This window comes from Leptonychotes weddellii, chromosome 8 (genome assembly GCF_054177405.1).
Source record: "Leptonychotes weddellii isolate Sample4059 chromosome 8, ASM5417740v2, whole genome shotgun sequence".
Classification (NCBI taxonomy): Eukaryota; Metazoa; Chordata; class Mammalia; order Carnivora; family Phocidae; genus Leptonychotes; species Leptonychotes weddellii.
In genome coordinates, this window is record NC_138376.1 from 56,628,616 (window position 1) to 56,647,440 (window position 18,825).

The following is an 18,825-nucleotide window of genomic DNA, read 5'->3' on the forward strand; positions in this document are numbered from 1 at the left end:
ACTAAGATTAATAGAAAGTTTAAATACATAAGGAAATACATGAGTCATAAATAATAATGTATGTAATAAAGAATAAATAATGAAATAGGTATGTAAAATGAAGCCAACTGATACACATATGCCTGCATGCATATGATTGGAAAGAAATATGCTGAATATATTACAATTTTGTAGTGAGATTTGATAAAGTTAATTTGTCTATCAGTACCCACAAAATGAAGGCAGTGCTAGTGACCAGTTCCGTGTCACAAATCTAAACCTAAGTCAGCCTGAACTTGTGGGAAACACCTATCAAGGAAGCCTAAAATACACTAATCACAATCCTCCAACTCAGTTTAGCTAGCTTACCTTACCCTAAAATAGGATCTGGTGGCTTTATAAGGAAAGCCTCGCCCTCTCAGCCAATCATGCCCTGTTTCCGAGTTACTCTTTCTGATGTTCTATAAAACTCGCTCTTGCCCAAAATACTTTGGGAGGAATGCTCCTGTACTTGGGAGGCACTGTACTCCCCCAATTCACGGATTGTTTTTCCTTGAATAAAGGACATCAAACTCATTACTAAGTTGTTTTAGTTTTGTCATTTGACAGATTAAGAAATTTAAGATATACTTTATATATTGTAAGGATGATACAAATTGAAAATAAAAGGCTTACTTATCCCTGTTGAAATGGGGGGGAAGATATTTCCCTCTCCTCCCTTTTCTTAGAACATTTACCTAAGAGAGCATGTAATTCTAGGTACTTTCTCATCTCTTTGAGATGTATGTAAAGTTTTTGAAGACTAGAAAGGCCTTTTGTCAGCTTTATGACCCAGAAATGCCTTTCTCAAGAATGTGGAACCACCTCTTTGAAATGCAGCGTCCAAGGAGAGCACCCCTATCTTCCAGTTTCTCTGGGAAGGTAGGAGCCTAACTTCTAAGACACGAAATTACCTTATGTCATAGAGAGTCTGTTTTTCAACTTGGGTCACTCCAATTAACAGGTAATGTTAAGATTAACTATGTGGGACAAATGGAGTTATCAATTCTTCTTACTTGGGACTAGTTATCATTTATCTTGAAGACTGGCTTTATTTTTTCAGCTGTGTAAAAGGGTGAGATTTCTTTCTGTCCTTTCAGTCTGTGATGTGCATTATATCTTGGTTTGCTTCTTATTCAATAATAAAACTGCTTCTCATTCTCTACTACCTTCCCGAAGAAGATTTCGGGGTTGGGAGATTTTGTTTTTAATTATATTTCCCCAATAATATTTGTTTAATTTGCACATGTCCTACAATGAACTTTTTATTTAAATGTGAAGTAGAAATTTCCTTAGAATATTTTTGCTCTCTGCCAGGATAGCAAACTCCCCCGCCCCGCCACCTTTTTAACTAAAAGATATCAAGAGAAAGGAAGTGTAGTGGACCAGGAAGGGAAAGATAGTGGGAGAAGGATGGATATCAAACATTTATTTAGTGCACTTTGTTGAGTGCCAAGTATGTGTATTGTAATGTGTGGAAATGTGGGAACAATGGTAAAAAGTCATGGTTCCCACTTGAAAAGATGGCTTAGTCTAATTGAAGACATGGGTTTGTTCTCTGGTAATACAAGAAACTAAGGAAGGTGGTAGAGACAGACTCATTTACCATGGGCTGAGGAAGTGAGTGTTTATCATCAAGGCTCTAAATTGAAATGTCCCAGATTTTAAGAGAAAGGACATGCTTTGTTGACTGACAATTCTGAAACCAAGACGAAGACAGTCTTCCAATGATAACAATGCATGGTTGAAATGAAGAGTATTTTTCTTGTGTAACTAGATTATATTATTTTAAAACCAGTTGTGAATGGCTAAGTTCCATATACATGGGATCAGGATACCAAATGCCAAGCTACACTCTTACTAAAATTCTCTATCCTAACTCAAAATGGCTCATAGATCTAAATGTAAAGCATAAAACTCTAAAGTTTTAAGAAAAAATACAGGAAAAAATCTTTATGGCCTGAGGTCAGGCCAAAAGTTCTTAGACAAGACAATAGCAAAACTACCTATATATTTTAAAAATAACAATAATAAATTGGACTTTTGGTCTGTGCCTGCAAAAAAACAGTTAGAATGAAAATGCAAACTACAGAGTGGGAGAAAATGTGTGCAGGTCACATATCTGAGAAAAGACTTGTATTAAGAATATATAATGAGCTTTCAAAGGCATCAGAAAGAAAACAAATAACCCAATTTGAAAACGGACCAAATTTTTGCCTTAAAGTTGACTTTGATGCTAGTAGAACCACACCCGCTTTTTTTTTTTTTTTAATAGTATCTGCATGGCGTATTTTTTTCATTTGTTTATTTTTTGGCCCTTTTCTCCTTATATTTAATATGTTTAATGTAAGCAACATACAGTTGGGTTTAAACAATCTTTTCTTTTTAATATTTTATTGCATTCCTATTTAATGACTTATTTAATCTTTAAATTGAAAGATATAATAAATCAAGTTATAATTTATTTTTTCTTGTTCCATGTTGCTTTTTCTTCTCTTACTCTCAGATTAGTTAAGATTTTTAAAACCATTACTATATTTCTTCCTCCCACATTATAATTTGTTAGTTGTGTCTCTTATTTATTTTACTGCTGTCCTAGAGCCTATGACACACAATTCATGTCCTTGACTTATTATAGTTCTTTTTAAGTTGACATTCTACTAATTCTCAGAAAATGCAGGTATGTAAGAACTCTCTGACTGCATTCACTTTATAATTGTCCTAAATTTTATTCTTTATATATTTTAAATCAGAAGACATTCTTTTTTTAAAAGATTTTATTTATTTATTTGAGAGAGAGAGAGAGCCCGAGTGGGGGTTAGGGGAGGAGGGGCAGAGGGAGAAGCAGACTCTCCGCTGAGCAGGGACCCTCAACATGGGGCTTGATCCCAGGACCCTGGGATGATGACCTGAGCTGAAGGCAGATGCTCAACCGACTGAGCCATCCTGATGCTCCCAGAAGACATTCTTATTATTGCTTTACACAATCAGTACAAAATTAGATTTAGGCATATATTTAACCTTTATGGTACTCTTGATACCCTTCTGCATTACCATGATTTCAAATGGAATGAATTTTCTTCTGTTGGAGAATTTCTGCCTCTATTATTAGTTTTAGTGTGATTCTCCCAGTGAAATATTCTCTCAATTTCTGTTTTACTAAAACTGTGATATTTGCTTACATTTTTTCATTCATAGTTCTTGATTTTAACAGATTACATTAATTTTAACTATATTTTAGAAGAAAATTTTCAATAGTCACACAGTTCTAGGTTGGCAGTTATTTTCTCTTTGAACTTTAAGAAATTTATTCCCATGTGGCTGGCTTCCATCATTTCTGTTAAAAAGACAGTTTGTCAATATTTTATTTGTTTCTTTAGAGGAGATTTCTCTAAAAGCTTTCAAGGTATTCTTTTTTTCTTGGGTTTTTAGCAGATGTTACTGGTTTGGTTTTCTATGTATTTGTGTTGCATAAATTTTTTAAAAGATTTTAAGTCTATGATTTTGATGCTTTAGATTAGTTTTGGACTATTTTAAGTCACTATCTCTTCTAAAATTGCCATTCTCTCCTTTTTCCTACCTCTCCAGTAACAGATATGTTAGAATGTTCATATGTCCCATTCATTCTTACAGTTTACTCTGTAATTTTTTTCCTTTGTGCTTCTGTCTGGATCTTTTTTGTTACCTTTTTTCTTTTCCTTGAGAGAGAGAGAGAAAGAAAGTGTGAGTGGTGGGAGGGAGGGGCAGAAGGAGAGGGGGAGAGAGAATTTTAGGCAGGCTCCACACTCAGCGTGGAGCTGGACATGGGGCCCAATCTCATGATCTGAGATGATGACCTTAGCCAAAATCAAGAGTTGGACACTTAACCAACTGAGCCATCCAGATACCCTCTGTTTACCTACCTTTAAAAAAAAAATTTGAGATATAATTGGCATGTAACATTATATTAGTTTCAGGTGTAGAGCATAATGATTCAATATTTGTGTATATTATTAAATGATCACCAGAATAAGTCCAGTTAACATCTATCACCAAACATTGCAATTTTTTTCTTGTGATGAGAACTTTTAAGATTTATTTCCTTAGCAACTTTTAAATATACAATACAGTATTAACTATAGGCATCTTGCTGTACATCCTCAGGACTTATTTTAGAACTGGAAGTTATATCTTTTGACCACCTTCACCCATTTTGCACCATCCCCAACCCCCCCCCCTTCCACCTCCCAGCCTCTGGCAACCACCAATCTGCTCTCTCTATCCATGAGCTCTTGTTATCCGTCTTTTGATTTGCTAATACTTTCTTCTGATATTTCTAATCCTCCAGCAACTTAATTCTTAAATTCCATCAACTTAGTTCTTAAATTCAGGTATAGTATTTTTTTGTGCATTTAAATTACAGATATTTTAAAGTCTATATCTTATAATTCCAACATCTTAGTCATCCGTGGGCTTGTTCTTTTGTTTTTACTCATTTGGTCCTGCCTCCTAGCATACTTTCTTTCTTTTTTTTGTTTTCATTGTGGTAAATGTATATAACATAAAACCTGTTGTCATTTTAAATATTTTAAGTGTACAATTCATTAATTACATGCACAGTGTTAACCATCACATTATCTATTTTCAAAACATTTTCATCATACAGAGATTCGGTACCCATTGAGCAAGAACTCTTCATTCCCTCTACCTCTCACCCCTAGTAGTCTCTAATCTATTTTCTGTGTTTATGAACTAAACCATACAATATTTGTTATTTTGTGTCTGGCTTATTTCACTCAGCATAATGTTGTCAAAGTTCATCCATATTGCAGCAAGTATCAGAACTTCATTGTTTTTTATGGCTGAATAATATTTTGTTGTTATATGTATATACCACATTTTATTTATCCATTCTTTTGTTGATGGACACAAGAGTGGTTTCTGATTGTTGGCTATTATGAATAATGCTGCACTGAACATGTTCGTGTATCTGTTGAGTCTCTGGGAGATACATCTAGGATTGGAATTGCTGGGTCATGTGGTAATTCTGTTTCACTTTTCCAGGAACCACCAAACTGTTTTCCAGAATGGCTACACCATTTTACATTCCAACTAGCAATGTGTGAGGGTTCCAATTTCTCTAAATCCATGCTATCACTTGTTATAATCGGTTTTATTATTATTATTGTTGGTATTATTATTTTTATCATTATTATTATAGCTGTCTGAATGGGTGTGCAGTAGTGTCTCATAGTTTGTATTTTCTTTACCTTAATAACTAATGATATTAAACATCTTTTCATGTCCTTATTGGCTATCTGTAGATCTTCTTTGGATAAATGTCTATTCAAGTCTTTGTCCATTTCTTCATTAGATTATTTGTTGTTAAGTTACAGGAATTCTGGATGTTAAACCCACATGCCAACACCAATGCCATGAAGCTTTTCCACAATGTTTTCTTCTAGGAAACTTACAGTTTCAAGTCTTCAGATCTTTAATACATTTTGAGTTGATTTTTGTGTATGGCTTAAGATAATGGCCCAGGTTTGCATGTGGAGATCGTTTTTCCAGCATCCTTTGTTGAAGAGTCTATCCTTTCCCAATGTGTATTCTTGGTACCCTTGTCAAAGATCAGTTGACCTTGACTGTATATGGATGAATTTATTTCTGGGCTCTCCATGTTCTTATATTAGTCTATTAGTCTGTCTTTATGTTAGTATCAAGCTGTTTTAATTCCTGTAGTTTTATAATACATTTCTAAAATAGGCAGTGTGTGACTTCTAGCTTTGTTCTTTTTTTTTTTTTAAAGATTTTATTTATTTATTTGAGAGAGAGAGAGCACATGAGAGGGGGGAGGGTCAGAGGGAGAAGCAGACTCCCCGCCGATCAGGGAGCCCGATGCGGGACTCAATCCAGGGACTCCAGGATCATGACCTGAGCCGAAGGCAGCCGCCCAACCAACTGAGCCACCCAGGCGCCCCTAGCTTTGCTCTTTTTTCCTCAAGATTGTTTTGGCTATTCAGAATCCTTTATGGGTCTATATCAGTTTTTTTTGTTGTTGTTGTTATTGTTGTTGTTGTTTTTGAGAGAGAGAGAGAGCACGAGCAGGAGGGGAGGGGCAGAGGGCAAGGGAGAGAGAACCCCAAGCAGGCTTCATGCCCAGTGCAGAGCCCGACATGGGGCTCAATCTCATGACCCTGAGATTATGACCTGAGCTGAAATCAGGAGTCAGATGCTTAACCAACTGAGCCACCCAGGTGCCCATTTCCATATCAGTTTTAGATTTTTTTTTCTGTTTCTGTAAAAATTGCCATCGGGATTTTGATGGGGATTGCATTGAATCTGTAGATCACTTTGGGTAGTGTGGCTATTTAAAATATACCTTATTTGTCTAACTGCTTCACAGTAGTCAACTTGATGTCCCTTAATTTAACCAGTCCTATGTTGCTGAAATTTAGGTTTCTCGTCTTCTGATATGAAAACAGTGCTGCTATATCTATCCAAGTTACCTCACAACTATAATTTATACTTTTGGTAGCATCAAATTGCCTTCCACTGAGCTTGTAGCAATTGTACTCCTTTCATCAGTCTGTGTCAATGCCCGTCTGAACACCCCCTTTAACACAGTGTGTTGTCATTCCTTTTGACCTTTGTCAATCTTATGGGTAAAGATGTTATCTCAGAGCAAGCATACGCCTAATAAACTCTATTTTTTTAATTATATAATGAAAATAATAGGAAAAATGCCACAATGGTTACTGTGTGTTAGGCATAGGTGTGTTTCTAAGTTCTTCATAATTCCTAACTCTTCATTCCCAGGCTACCTTTGAGGTAAGCATTGGTTTATTCTTATTTTATAATGAGAAAACTGAGGCAAAAAGATCAGATAATCTCCCCAAGGTCCTCAGAATTGAGGGCACAACTGAAACATGAAATTGGACTTTAGAGTTTGTGTTCCTCATAGGGTAGCAGGAACCCAGATAATAATTCTAGGTATAATCTCAAGATAAAAATTACTTTCCTTGTGGTAAAAATAAGGTATTTATAACTGTTTACATTCTTTCTTCTTTTAACAACCGAATGTATTATTAGAAGCCATTAGAACACCCACATTGTATTAATTTGCTGTGGCTGCTGTAACACATTTCCACAAACTGGTGGCCTAAAACAACAGAAATGTGTTCTCTCATCGTTCTGGAGACCAGCAGTGTAAATCACAGTGTTGGCAGGGCCACACTGCCTCTGAAGGGAAATACATTCCTCACCACTTCCAGTGTGGCTCCTGGCACGTCTTGACTTACGGCTCCATCGCTCCACTGTCTGCCTTCATGGTCACATTGCTTCCTCTTCTATATGTGTTCCCCTCTATGTTCTCTTTTGTCCTCCCTCTATCTCTCTCTTAAAAGGTTACTTGTGATTGATTTAAGACTCATGTAGATAATCCAGAATAAGCTCCTTCTCTTAATCTTTAACTTAATCACAACTTTTGTGGTATAATGTCCTATTCATTCTTTTTCTGTGTAAGGTAATATTCACAGGCCCCAGGGATTTGGACATATACAAATCTTTTGAAAGGGGGCAACTTTTAAGCCACTGAGCACATTTTCCATTCACCTCAAATATCTTGAACCTTTTCCCTCCTTCATTCATCCATCTATTTACTCTAAAATATCCATGAAAGGTCTACCATGTGGCAGACATTGTTCAGTGTGCCAAGGAAAGAACAATGAATAGAACAGAGAGCAACTCTGTCTTCATAGTGCTTACATTTGAGCTGAAGGAGCCAAATATATAAGGAATACATGAGTAAATATGTAGAGTACCATAAATGCTATGGGGAAAAAAATAAAGGGAAGAGGTAGAAGACACACTGTGGGAGAGGGGGGTGGAAAATTTAAGTATGGTAGGCCTCTCTGAGAAAGCTGACAAATGGCTTCTCCAAAAGATATCAGATTTGAGTCCCTAGGACTTATAAATGTTATCTTATATGGCAAAGTCTTTCCTGATGTGATTAAGTTAAGGATCTAGAGCAGGGGAGGTTATACTGGATTATCCTGGTGGGCCCTAAATGTTATAACAAATGTCTTTGTAGGAGAGCAACAGAGATTTCATATAGACAGAAGAGGGTACAACGTGACCACGAAGGCAGAGATTTGCATGCCACAGCCACAAGCCCAGCTTCCATGAGAAGCTGGAAGATGTGAGGAAAAGATTCTCCCCGGAGCCTTTAAAAGGAGTATGGCCACCTTGACTTTGGCTCCATGATTTTGGACTTTTGCCCACCAGAACTGAGAGAGAATGACTCTCTATTGTTTCAAGCCACAAAGCTTGTGGTAATTTGTTACGGCAGCCACAGGACACTGCTCCAATGACATTAGCGCACATCTCTAAAGGCGGTGATGTATGCAAGCCAGGCAGGTATCTGGGGACTGAGAACTCCTGGCAGAGAGAAGCTTCATGTCCATCAGCCTTGAGATGGTAGCATGCCTGCTGCCATGATTGAGGAAACATTAAGGCAGCCACCGGGGCTCAAAAGCTGTGAGCAGGGAAAGGGCTGTGGGAGATGAGACCAGAGAGGTCAGAAGACTTGAGGATTTGGTAATGATGTTCATTCGCACTGCCTATGAGGTGAGAAGTCCCTGAAGGGCTTGGAGCACAGGGGTGATAAGGTCTGTTCCTTTCTTTGAATAGCTCTCAATTTCTACCAAAAGAAACCAGGATCACTCTGTCTGTGGTATTATAATGGACTACAGTGGGCCACAGGCAATAGCAGGAACCAGTTAGGAGGCTAATGCTTATGTGTAGTAGGCGGCTGATGCTATGAGTCTACAGCTTATAGAAGTTGGTTGGAAATAAACACTGCTAAGTGTTACAACACTGGAAGTATGCTTTAAAACCTTTCCTCATAGGAGGTAAGATGTTTTGTATGTATTAGTTCAATTTCATCAAGGGGCAGTTAGTTTTCCTAATAGCAAATACTTTATACACATGAAGGGTGGTGACATTTACTTACAAGGCAACTACTAGTGTTTCAGATATTATTATTTCTGATCAACATTGTGAGGGAGGCTTTGCAAATGGATGTTATAAGGGAGTTTTCATGGATGAATTTAGTGGCTTCTTAATAAACATAATGGGTATGCCTATAAATTTAGTGTGAATTTGGTTGTATTTGACATATACAGATTAGTAAACTATTTTAGACTTTCCACTACTGCTTCTATAGGATAATAGAGTCAGGGAAGCTTTTTACTCCTCATCTTTCAGAATGCCATTCAAGACATCCCAATGTAGTCATGGGTTAGAATATTTTGGTTGGCTCTGTCAAATGTTAGACTGAGTCCTGCTTCTAAAATATTGTTGGGAGAGAAAAACCTTTTATGCAAAAAGTGGTTGCTTAATCTCAGAAAACACGTAACTGGGACTTCATCAAGCTGACAGGAACAAGGCATATGAGTGTTTTTGTGCCTACTTTTCAATAAGGATTTTAACTTATAAATGGCAGTGGCAGAATTTAGTCTGAGATTTGTTTTCATTGAAAACCACGTAGCGTGATTGTACGGGAGTAGATATCTTTCATCTTCCTTAGCAGCAACTTCCTCAGCAGCAACGTAGGTTCAAGAGAGTATTTTAATGAAGGTTTCACAGCAAAAGTTCGCATGCTGAGCATATGCAAATCACTTTGGACTAGAAGGGGCCCCCTCTCTCAGTTTAAAAATGTAGATTCAGATTTTATTTTCTTTCCCCTTGATACCTAGATATTAATGTGTTATCTATTATCTATCTAAATGATTTTCCTAAAACACAAATTTTTTGTGCCAAATTTGAACAAACGGTAGATCCCCGCTTACTAAAAAGCATTCTTTATACTTTATAGCATGCAAAATGTTAGAGCATGGGTAAGTTTTCCTCATTTTAAACATAAGGTAATAATGGTCTAGAGAGAATAAGTCACAAAGCTTAAAAAAAAAATTATTGGAGGAAAGATATTCCAAAGTATTTCTTCCTTATACTGTAAAATAAAATTAATACAGAATATTGGCTGTAATATTCTGAAATGATGAAAAATAACAATTTCAAAACCCATACATATAGAATCATTTAAAATATTCTCAAATCATAAGATGAATTCTAATCATCCCTCAGTCTTTTTTGCTTTATATATTTGGATTTGAAATATGGAAATGAAGTTGTGGGAGAATGTGAAAGCATGTGTCTCTTGCACTGTATTCTTACACATGCAGAATAAAGTCCACTAGTCATCCTTTGCTCTAGTTCGGGGATCTTTCTAAATCTATGCTTTAATAATTATACTTTACATTTTAATAACACTTTAATAATCCTAATAATAGACACAATTTATGGATTAAATAGTTTAATCCTTAAAATAATCCTGAGGCTGCATGTTATTTTCCGTAGGAGGGAATTCAGGTTAAAACTAGATAAATAGCTTGCCCAGGTCCACGTAGCTAGAAAGTGGTAAAGCCAGAACTATACCAAAATTTTCTCTGAAATGTGTTTCCATGTTCTTTTCATTAAATCATGATGGTTAATTACAATAACCCTGAGAAGTGGACAGAGAAGTCAGTGTTATTCATAAAGGGACAGAGAAGTCAGTGTTATTCATAATCCATATGTGAAGAAAATGAGATCATGTCTTAAATGGCAGAACTAGTTAATAGTAGAACTGGCCTTTAACTAAGACTCCCACTTGCTGAGTGGTGCTCTTTCCTTTGGACCCCTCCGTGGCTCACTTTATGATGTATGCTTTTGCTTTTCTTACTATCTCAAAGTAGGCACCCTGTAAAATCGTCCCTTTAATTTCCACTCCTGAATAGTTATGAATAAAATGATTTCTAAATCTCTGATTAGATAGGGAAATCTCTACAGTTCACTTTCTTACTCATTTTATCTTCTCGAGCTTTGCAAATTTGAGAAAATCCATTAGACAAATACATTGAGCAAAGTCACTTTAATCCACTTTCTTTAAACAGGGATTTTTATTGAACAAAGTAGAGAATTGGCTCTATCAAACTTTTATTTCACTTTATTGTGAATCCTCTAAAAATGTCCCTAATCTTCCTGAGGAAACTGGTTTACAGATGGTGTATTTTTCTTTATGTAATCATGCACGATTAAGAGGATACATTGGTTTCTTTTTTAGAGAGCTCTCCAATGTAAAAAGTAAACTCCATCTCATTTATACATACAAACACATGGTTTAGCATACTGTTGCACTAAATGCTCTCTTAAGAATGAAACTGAAAGCCTTAGACTAATTTCTCATAATCATGATAAAGTCTCTTGCTTTTTGGAAATTTATATAAATTAACTCTACTTGGTATTTAGTTGGAAGAGGGGAGGAAGAGAAGGAGAGAGAGGAGATGGGCAAGTAGAGGAGAAAGAGAAGTAGAAGGAAAAGTAAATATACGTGTGTGTGTATCTACACATGTATACCTACATATATATGTACATATATGCAATATTTTTAACTAAACAAATATAATAGATATTATATCTTTTATGTATTATATAAATATGCACATGTAAATATAAATGTTAACACACTTTTGTATCCTGTAAAACAAGGTTATCTGAAAGACATTTATCATTGTGGTAGGCAGAATTCTAAGATGATTTCCAAGATTTCTGGCTTCTGTATAATCCCTTCTCCTTGAGTATGTATGGAACCTCTGAATAGATGGGATGTCATAACCGTAATTAGGTTACATTATATGGCAAAGGTGAAGCGATTTTGCAACTGTAATTAAGGTCCCAAGTCAGTTGATTCTGAGTTAACCAAAAAAAGATTATCCTGAGTGGGCTTGACTTAATCAAATGAAAGTCCTTAAAAGGGGGAGTGGACCCCTCCTCAAGAGAAAGATTCTCTTGCTGGCTTTAAAGAAGTAGCTTTACTTGTGTTAGGACAGGGCGTGTGAGGGGGGTCACATGGCAAGGGGCCAGGGAAGGTCCCTAAAGCACGGAGAGTAGCAGCTGGTTCACAGCCAGCAAGAAAGCAGGACCTCAGGCCCATGACTGCAAGGAACTGAATTCTGACAACAATTGTGTAAGCTTGACGTTAAGACTTTGAACTCCAGAAAGGAATAAAGCCCAGCAGACATCTAGATTACAGCCTTGTGAGACCCTTATCAGAGGACCTAGTCAAGCTGGGCCTGAACTCCTGACCCACAGGAGCTGACAAAAATGTGTGTTGTTTTAAGCCATTACATTTGTGGTAATTTGTTACGCAGCGATTAAAAAAAACAAATGCAATGATTTAGCCAAAAATTATATATGCCACATATTCTTGTAGAATCATACAGATACTTTCTGGAATCTAGAAATTCTAGAAAAATCTAGAATCTAGAATTCTCAAATTCTGGACTATAGGAGGTAAGGCTCATAAACTCAAATGCATGCAGGATTTATGTTGTGATGTAGAATGAAGGAGTCTGGGAACGAAACACCACTAACACTGCAGGGACACCATCTGCCTCATTACAGTTTTTTAGACACTCTTCAGACCAAACGAAATGACCAGAAACATTCTATGGCTCTATAAATCTTGTGGACCAGAGATTGAGACCCTGCTCTAGGATTTCCCACTGAGGAGAATGATTAATGGACAAATGGCTTTTTGTATTTCATATCTGTAAAATAAAATTTAGAACAGTTTAGTCTTTTGGGCTGCCTGGGTGGCTCAATGGGTGAAAGGCTCTGACTCTTGATTCCAGCTCAGGTCACGATCTCAGCGTCCTGGGATCTAGCCCCACATGGGTCTCCCTGCTCAGCGGGGAGTCTGTTTCTCTCCTCTCCTGCTGCCTCTCCCCCAGTTCATGCTCGCTCTCTCTCTAAAATAAATAAACAAATCTTTAAAAAAAACAGTTTAGTCTTTTTGTGCAAAAAACTAAGAAATCCAATATACAAACATTTATCAAATGTCAAATGTATAGGCAATGTTGTAGTTACTGGAGTGAAAGATTTGAATAGACATTATTCTTACGAAACAATATGCCAGATATATAGATATTTAAACAAATAAATAAAAATTGAGAAAAAATAAATGAATGTGTCCAAGTGTATACCTGTTTTAGGATCCTTTTTATTAAACATTAAGGTATCTTGTATTTGACATCACAATAACTTTACATGGTTAAAGTAGGTAATGGCTCAATTAAAGCTTAATCAAATGGCTCCAAAATCCTTAGCATTTTTATGTAAGAAGACCCAAATTCTGAAAGTCTATTTACCATTAAAATATTGGCTAAGTCATTATAAATGGAAGAAAAATGGACTAACATTTTTGTGATTCACAGTTAATTGGCTATGTTTCTTTTGACAATTTAAGTTTAACTTCTGAATAGTGTTGGCGTGGGATAAAATGATTACCTTGATTGGAATCATAAAGACATTTCCTTTGTGAAACTCAATTAGCTATTTTTTTTTGTCTCCTGAAATCATTTTCATATTGTTTGGATGCAGCCTATATCACCTGGTGTCTGTGACTTTTGGTATGCAACCAACATGTTTAGTTGAGTTATTTTAATGGATTAAAATATGCTGTGACTTTCTAGCATTTTTTGCCTGAAGTCTCACTGCTTTTGAAAAAAGTCTGATTTATCATAGAGTTGTGATAGTGTCAAAATGAAAAGGATTTTTTAAATGTTTTTATCTGAATTCTTTGAGAATTATTATAAAGCTTCATTTATTTACCAATATTTAGTAGTACTAAATTAATATGTATTTAGGACTGAAAGCTAAGTACTGTATATAATTAATGCATGTTTTTTTCTCTTCACTTCCAGGCATTTTCTTTTAAAGAAGCTTTTTTATACATGCACTGGGTCTAAAAGCCTGCTTATGTTGATTATGCTATGATTGCTTTGTAAATCACTCTTTCAGGAGAATGCTGGTACTTAAAATGCAACAGAACCACTATTTCAATTTTTTTCCTGTAGTCAGGCAATAATATTATCTATTGAATAAATAGATTGTATAATTAAAATGTATGTGAATATACAATGTATGTGATTTTCCACTTCTTAGTTTTTTCATTTTGAGAAAAAGGTGCAACTGCACTGGGACTTATTTTCTGGTCTTTATTGCTCTGACAAATACTTTTTAGCATCTCCCTTCTTTATGAAATGCTTTCTAAATGATTAAAAGGACCTTCCAAGATGTTACATTCCTAGAGTCCATCTTCTCTTTATCTCTCTGTTCCAGCTGTTGCTGGCAATGATAAAGGAAGTGAAAGAAGATATCACCAAATAAAAAGAAAGGCAAAGAAGGATAAAAATAAATTCAGCAAGAAAAAACACAAGAGAATGATAAAGCAACAACAACAACAATAGGCTAGAGGAAGCAAAGAACAAATTAGAGTAACACAGGAAAAAAAAGAGACAGATACAGAAAATTAAAGCATGCTATTTATACACAGGGTCTTAGCATCCCAAGGATCTTACTTCTCCGTTCTGGCTTCTGCTCAACCAGGTAGTATAAATAAAAATTACTTTCAATCAATAGTATGGATATTCTTGTATATTCTAAGTCATAATTTAGTCCTGGACTCATACCTTTAAGTTGGATTTTGAAGAACTCGGGGGAGATAAAGAACAGAGTTGTTCAGAGCAGTTTAGATAAGCACAAGCTTGTTTAAGGTGGATTCATAGGACTTTTACAAAAGATAAATGTCATTCTTGAGCCAGGGACCCTACCATACCATACTACCTCCTGAGCAGATTAGAAGATCATCTCATGGTTCCTCTATTCCCTGGCAATAACCCCTCAGAACTTGGAAGCTTACTTGGAAGATGGCTATCAAAAATATGTGCACAGAGTACAGGCTCTTAAATACCAATGAGCTTAAATACTATTCATTAGAATCCTTTGGGTTGCTGTTAAAAATTCAGATGCCTGGGTCTTGTCCAAGACCATGTAAACCTCCGAATTTCTGAGGAGGAATCCAGGGTATCCGTATTTTTTAAACTTCCTAAGTGATTCTAGTGTTCACCCAGAATTGATTCTCAATCAATCAAGGTCACCCCTGCCCCTATTCCTGCATTTCCTCAGTAACATCGAGCTCCTCAAAGTCACTGCTCCTTTTCCCAGAAACTATAATCTTAGAGAATATTCCTGATCAGAACTCCAATTATATGGGCCTTTATGAATATATCAAATATTTGTGAAGAACTGGTTTAAAGTATGCTCATCAGACAAGTTGCTCATGGTGGTAAGTGAAATTGTGGGAAATTTTTTGGCCAAAATAATGGTCAACAATGAATATTTATTTGCTGCACTGAAAAAAGGACAAGGCATAGAAATGGGCCATTTGTATTCTCAATTTAGTATTATAAAAGTATATTAAAAGTTTTTATTCTTTATTAGCAATTGATGGTTTAGTGGTTTATCCTACTCTTAGAAAAGAAGTATACCTTTCTTAGAACAGATAAGATATTTCTTACTAGCTGACTTGTTGATAATGTTTTCAACTGGATCATTTCTATTAGCATACACACATGCTGTTATTTCTCATCTTAAGACAAAATATTTCTTGACCCTCCTTCATCTACTTCCAGTGACTCATTTCTCTGGTCCCTTCTATAGCAAAATTTCTCAAAAAAAAAAAATATGTATATATACACTTGCTCACTCTTGTTCCGCTTTGCCTATTTTCCCTGGAACAAACTCACCTGCTCATAACCCCTTTCTCGAAAAGTCACAAATGCCTTACAGTTTATAATACTTAGAGTTTATAGAGGGTTAAATCCAATGACTTTCTTACTGACCAATCAACTTTTCATAGAGTTGATCTGTATCTCCTCCTTGAAATGTTTTCTTCACCTGGCTTCTAAGACCCAATCCATGCATGCACTTTTCCTCATACCTCACTAATCACCGTTTTTAGTTCAGTTTTTTTTTTTTAACTGTCCCCTCTCTTTTCTCCAACCTCTGGGCTCCAGGACTTAATTCTAAGACCCTTTCTCTTTGCCCTTCACTTTCACACTTCGGTAATTTCGCCCAATGTCCTTGCTTTAAAAATGATCTTATTCTTGTGAAAACCAAATTTATGTCTCTCACCTAGATGTCTCATCATTCAGTCAACAACTAGCTGTGTAATAGTTAACAGCAAGCAGAACATGTCGCAATTAAACTCCGTTCTCCTCTCCACTCCTGAAAGTGATTCTCCTTCAGTGTTCTCCCTCTTTTTAAATGACAACTCCAGCCATTCTCCCAGTTACCCAGATCAAACACTTAAGAGTCCTTGACTCCTCTCTTTCTCTCACATCCCACATCCAATCTGTCAGCAAAACCTTTTTGTCTCTATATTCAAAATATATTCAGAATATGACTACTTCTTACCACCTTCATTTCTAAAATGCTGGTTCAAGCTACCATATTCTCTTACCTCAATAGCCTTCTAAATGTTCCTTATTTCTGCCCTTGCTTCCTATCTGTTCTTAGCTCAGTAACCAAAATATTTGTTGAAAACATTTCTCCTTATCATCTCACTCAGAGTAAAAGCCAACATCTACTAAATGGTTTGTAAAACCTCATCTTATGCTCCCTATACCCTTGCTCACTGCTGGCTCTTTGTTCTGCTTAGTTCATACCAGCTATGATCCTACCTCAAGGCTTTTCACTTGTTATTCCCTCTGCCTAGAATGCTTTTCTTTACACATCTACATGGTTTTAGTCCTTGTTCAGCTTCACCTTTCCAGTAAATTCTTCCCTGGAAACCTTATTTAAAATTGCAATCTCCCTTTTCTCCTCAGCACTCCTCCCTTTCCATGCTTTACTTTTATCCATAGTTTTTACCATCATCCTATGTGCAGATATCCTATGTAACGTATTTTCTATATTTCTCAATTAGAATGAACTCCTTAAGGATATACATCTTGTTTTGTTTTATTCATGCTTTATTTCTAGCACCCTGGACATTGCCTGGTACTTGTAATGTGATTCATAGATCTTTGTTAATAGAATATATCACATATAGAACCATCACTAGGTTCCTATCAGTGGAGTTTCTGACTCTCAATCAGAGACTCTATCTTGATTTTCATATAAGAATTCTTAATGAAGTGAAACATGAGGAAATTCCAGGGGCATAGATTTTGTTTTTTAAACATTCAGTCTACCTACTGGCATTCCATAGGGTCTCCACATTACCTTATGCTGTGTTTGCAGTTGTACAAACATATTGGAGGTTACACAGAAATATGCCAACTGAAGCTTAAAGAAGAGTGTGCAGTGTTTTTTGAAATCCGTAACTCTCATTTTCTGCTGTGCTTAATTTCAAAACCCAAAGCTATTATTAAACTTTATAAAGTATTTGTTCTTTTATCTGGGTATCATACTGCTATCTATCTATCTATTTAGTATGTGTGTGAAAACTCTAAAATCTTTTCATAAAATTATACTCTGGGGATCCTGTTCCTGAGAACTTTTTACCTTGATTCCTGCTGTCAGGTAAGCCCAGCTGTACTTTCCATCAATGTAAGAACTAATTGAAAATATTATTGAGGGGCGCCTGGGTGGCTCAGTCGTTAAGCGTCTGCCTTCGGCTCAGGTCATGGTCCCAGGGTCCTGGGATCGAGCCCCGCATCAGGCTCCTTGCTCCACGGGAAGTCTGCTTCTCCCTCTCCCCCTCCCCCTGCTTGTGTTCCCTCTCTTGCTGTCTCTTTCTCTGTCAAATAAATAAATAAAATCTTTAAAAAAAAAAACGAAAATATTATTGAGATGGTGTTTTCATCAGTTTCACAAAGGTGACCAGAAATTCCTGGTCCTGTATGTTAAGGGTTTCTGTGATTCAGACACAGATGATCTAGTTATAATATGGCTTCTGAGGGTGTCAGGAATAGTTTGGTTTTTTTTCCTTGCCAGATGTAAGAGAAACTATTTTATTGCTGCTGTTCTCAGCATATTCTCTGATTGTACAATGCAGGTGAGGCCATATTCAGGTCATAGGGATGGTTTCATCCTGCTTGTGTGGCAGAGACATTTCTACCTGACTGTGTAAACTGATGTCACTTATTATTGCATTCATGGGAGTTAGTAAGAGGTGGCAATGTTGAAGGATGAGTTTCCGTACCACCCCTCTTGCCATTGTTCAAGCCATATTTTTTTTTTAAAGATTTTATTTATTCATTTGACACAGAGAGACACAGCGAGAGAGGGGAACACAAGCAGGGGGAGTGGGAGAGGGAGAAGCAGGCTTCCCGCGGAGCAGGGAGCCCGATGCGGGGCTCGATCCCAGGACCCTGGGACCATGACCTGAGCCGAAGGCAGACGCTTAACGACTGAGCCACCCAGGCGACCCTGCTCAAGCCATATTGAGAAACTATGACTTTCTTCAGGAATTTCCAATATTTAGTTTAAGTCTATCAACAGTTTCTGAGTGATGGGTCTGAAAAAAAAATAAGTTTGGTAATTTTTGTGATCACTTTTTTGCTTATGAATCACTAAAAATATTGTGTGAAGAGTTGTAAACTCCCCAAATTTACCTTCCAAGGGAGAAAAATAGAACAGCTGACACTGTGTTGGTTTGCAATATATGCCACTTATAAAAGGACAATCTACAAAAGTTAATGAGCTGCCTAGCCTTTCATTGTTAGCTTTATCAAGTATAAGAGCAGAGTTATGAAGATAAAATTTTTGCCAGTCTCTCTCAATTCTCTATTTGTATTAATTCTTATAACACCTCTTCTTGGTGTTCAAAGATATCTTTTAGGTGCAATGAACAGTAACCTGACATAGCTTGATTGAGAGGGCATGAGAAGCATGGCAATCTAACAATTACATAGTGCTCAGATTTTATAAGTTATAAAA

General features: G+C 36.4%; 1 long non-coding RNA gene across 2 annotated transcripts in view; it reads right to left on the reverse strand.

Annotated features, from left to right (window-relative positions):
* Positions 1–18,825, reverse strand: part of LOC145723039 (uncharacterized) — a 96,958-nt gene that overhangs the window by 3,026 nt on the left and 75,107 nt on the right. The window lies entirely within an intron of this gene.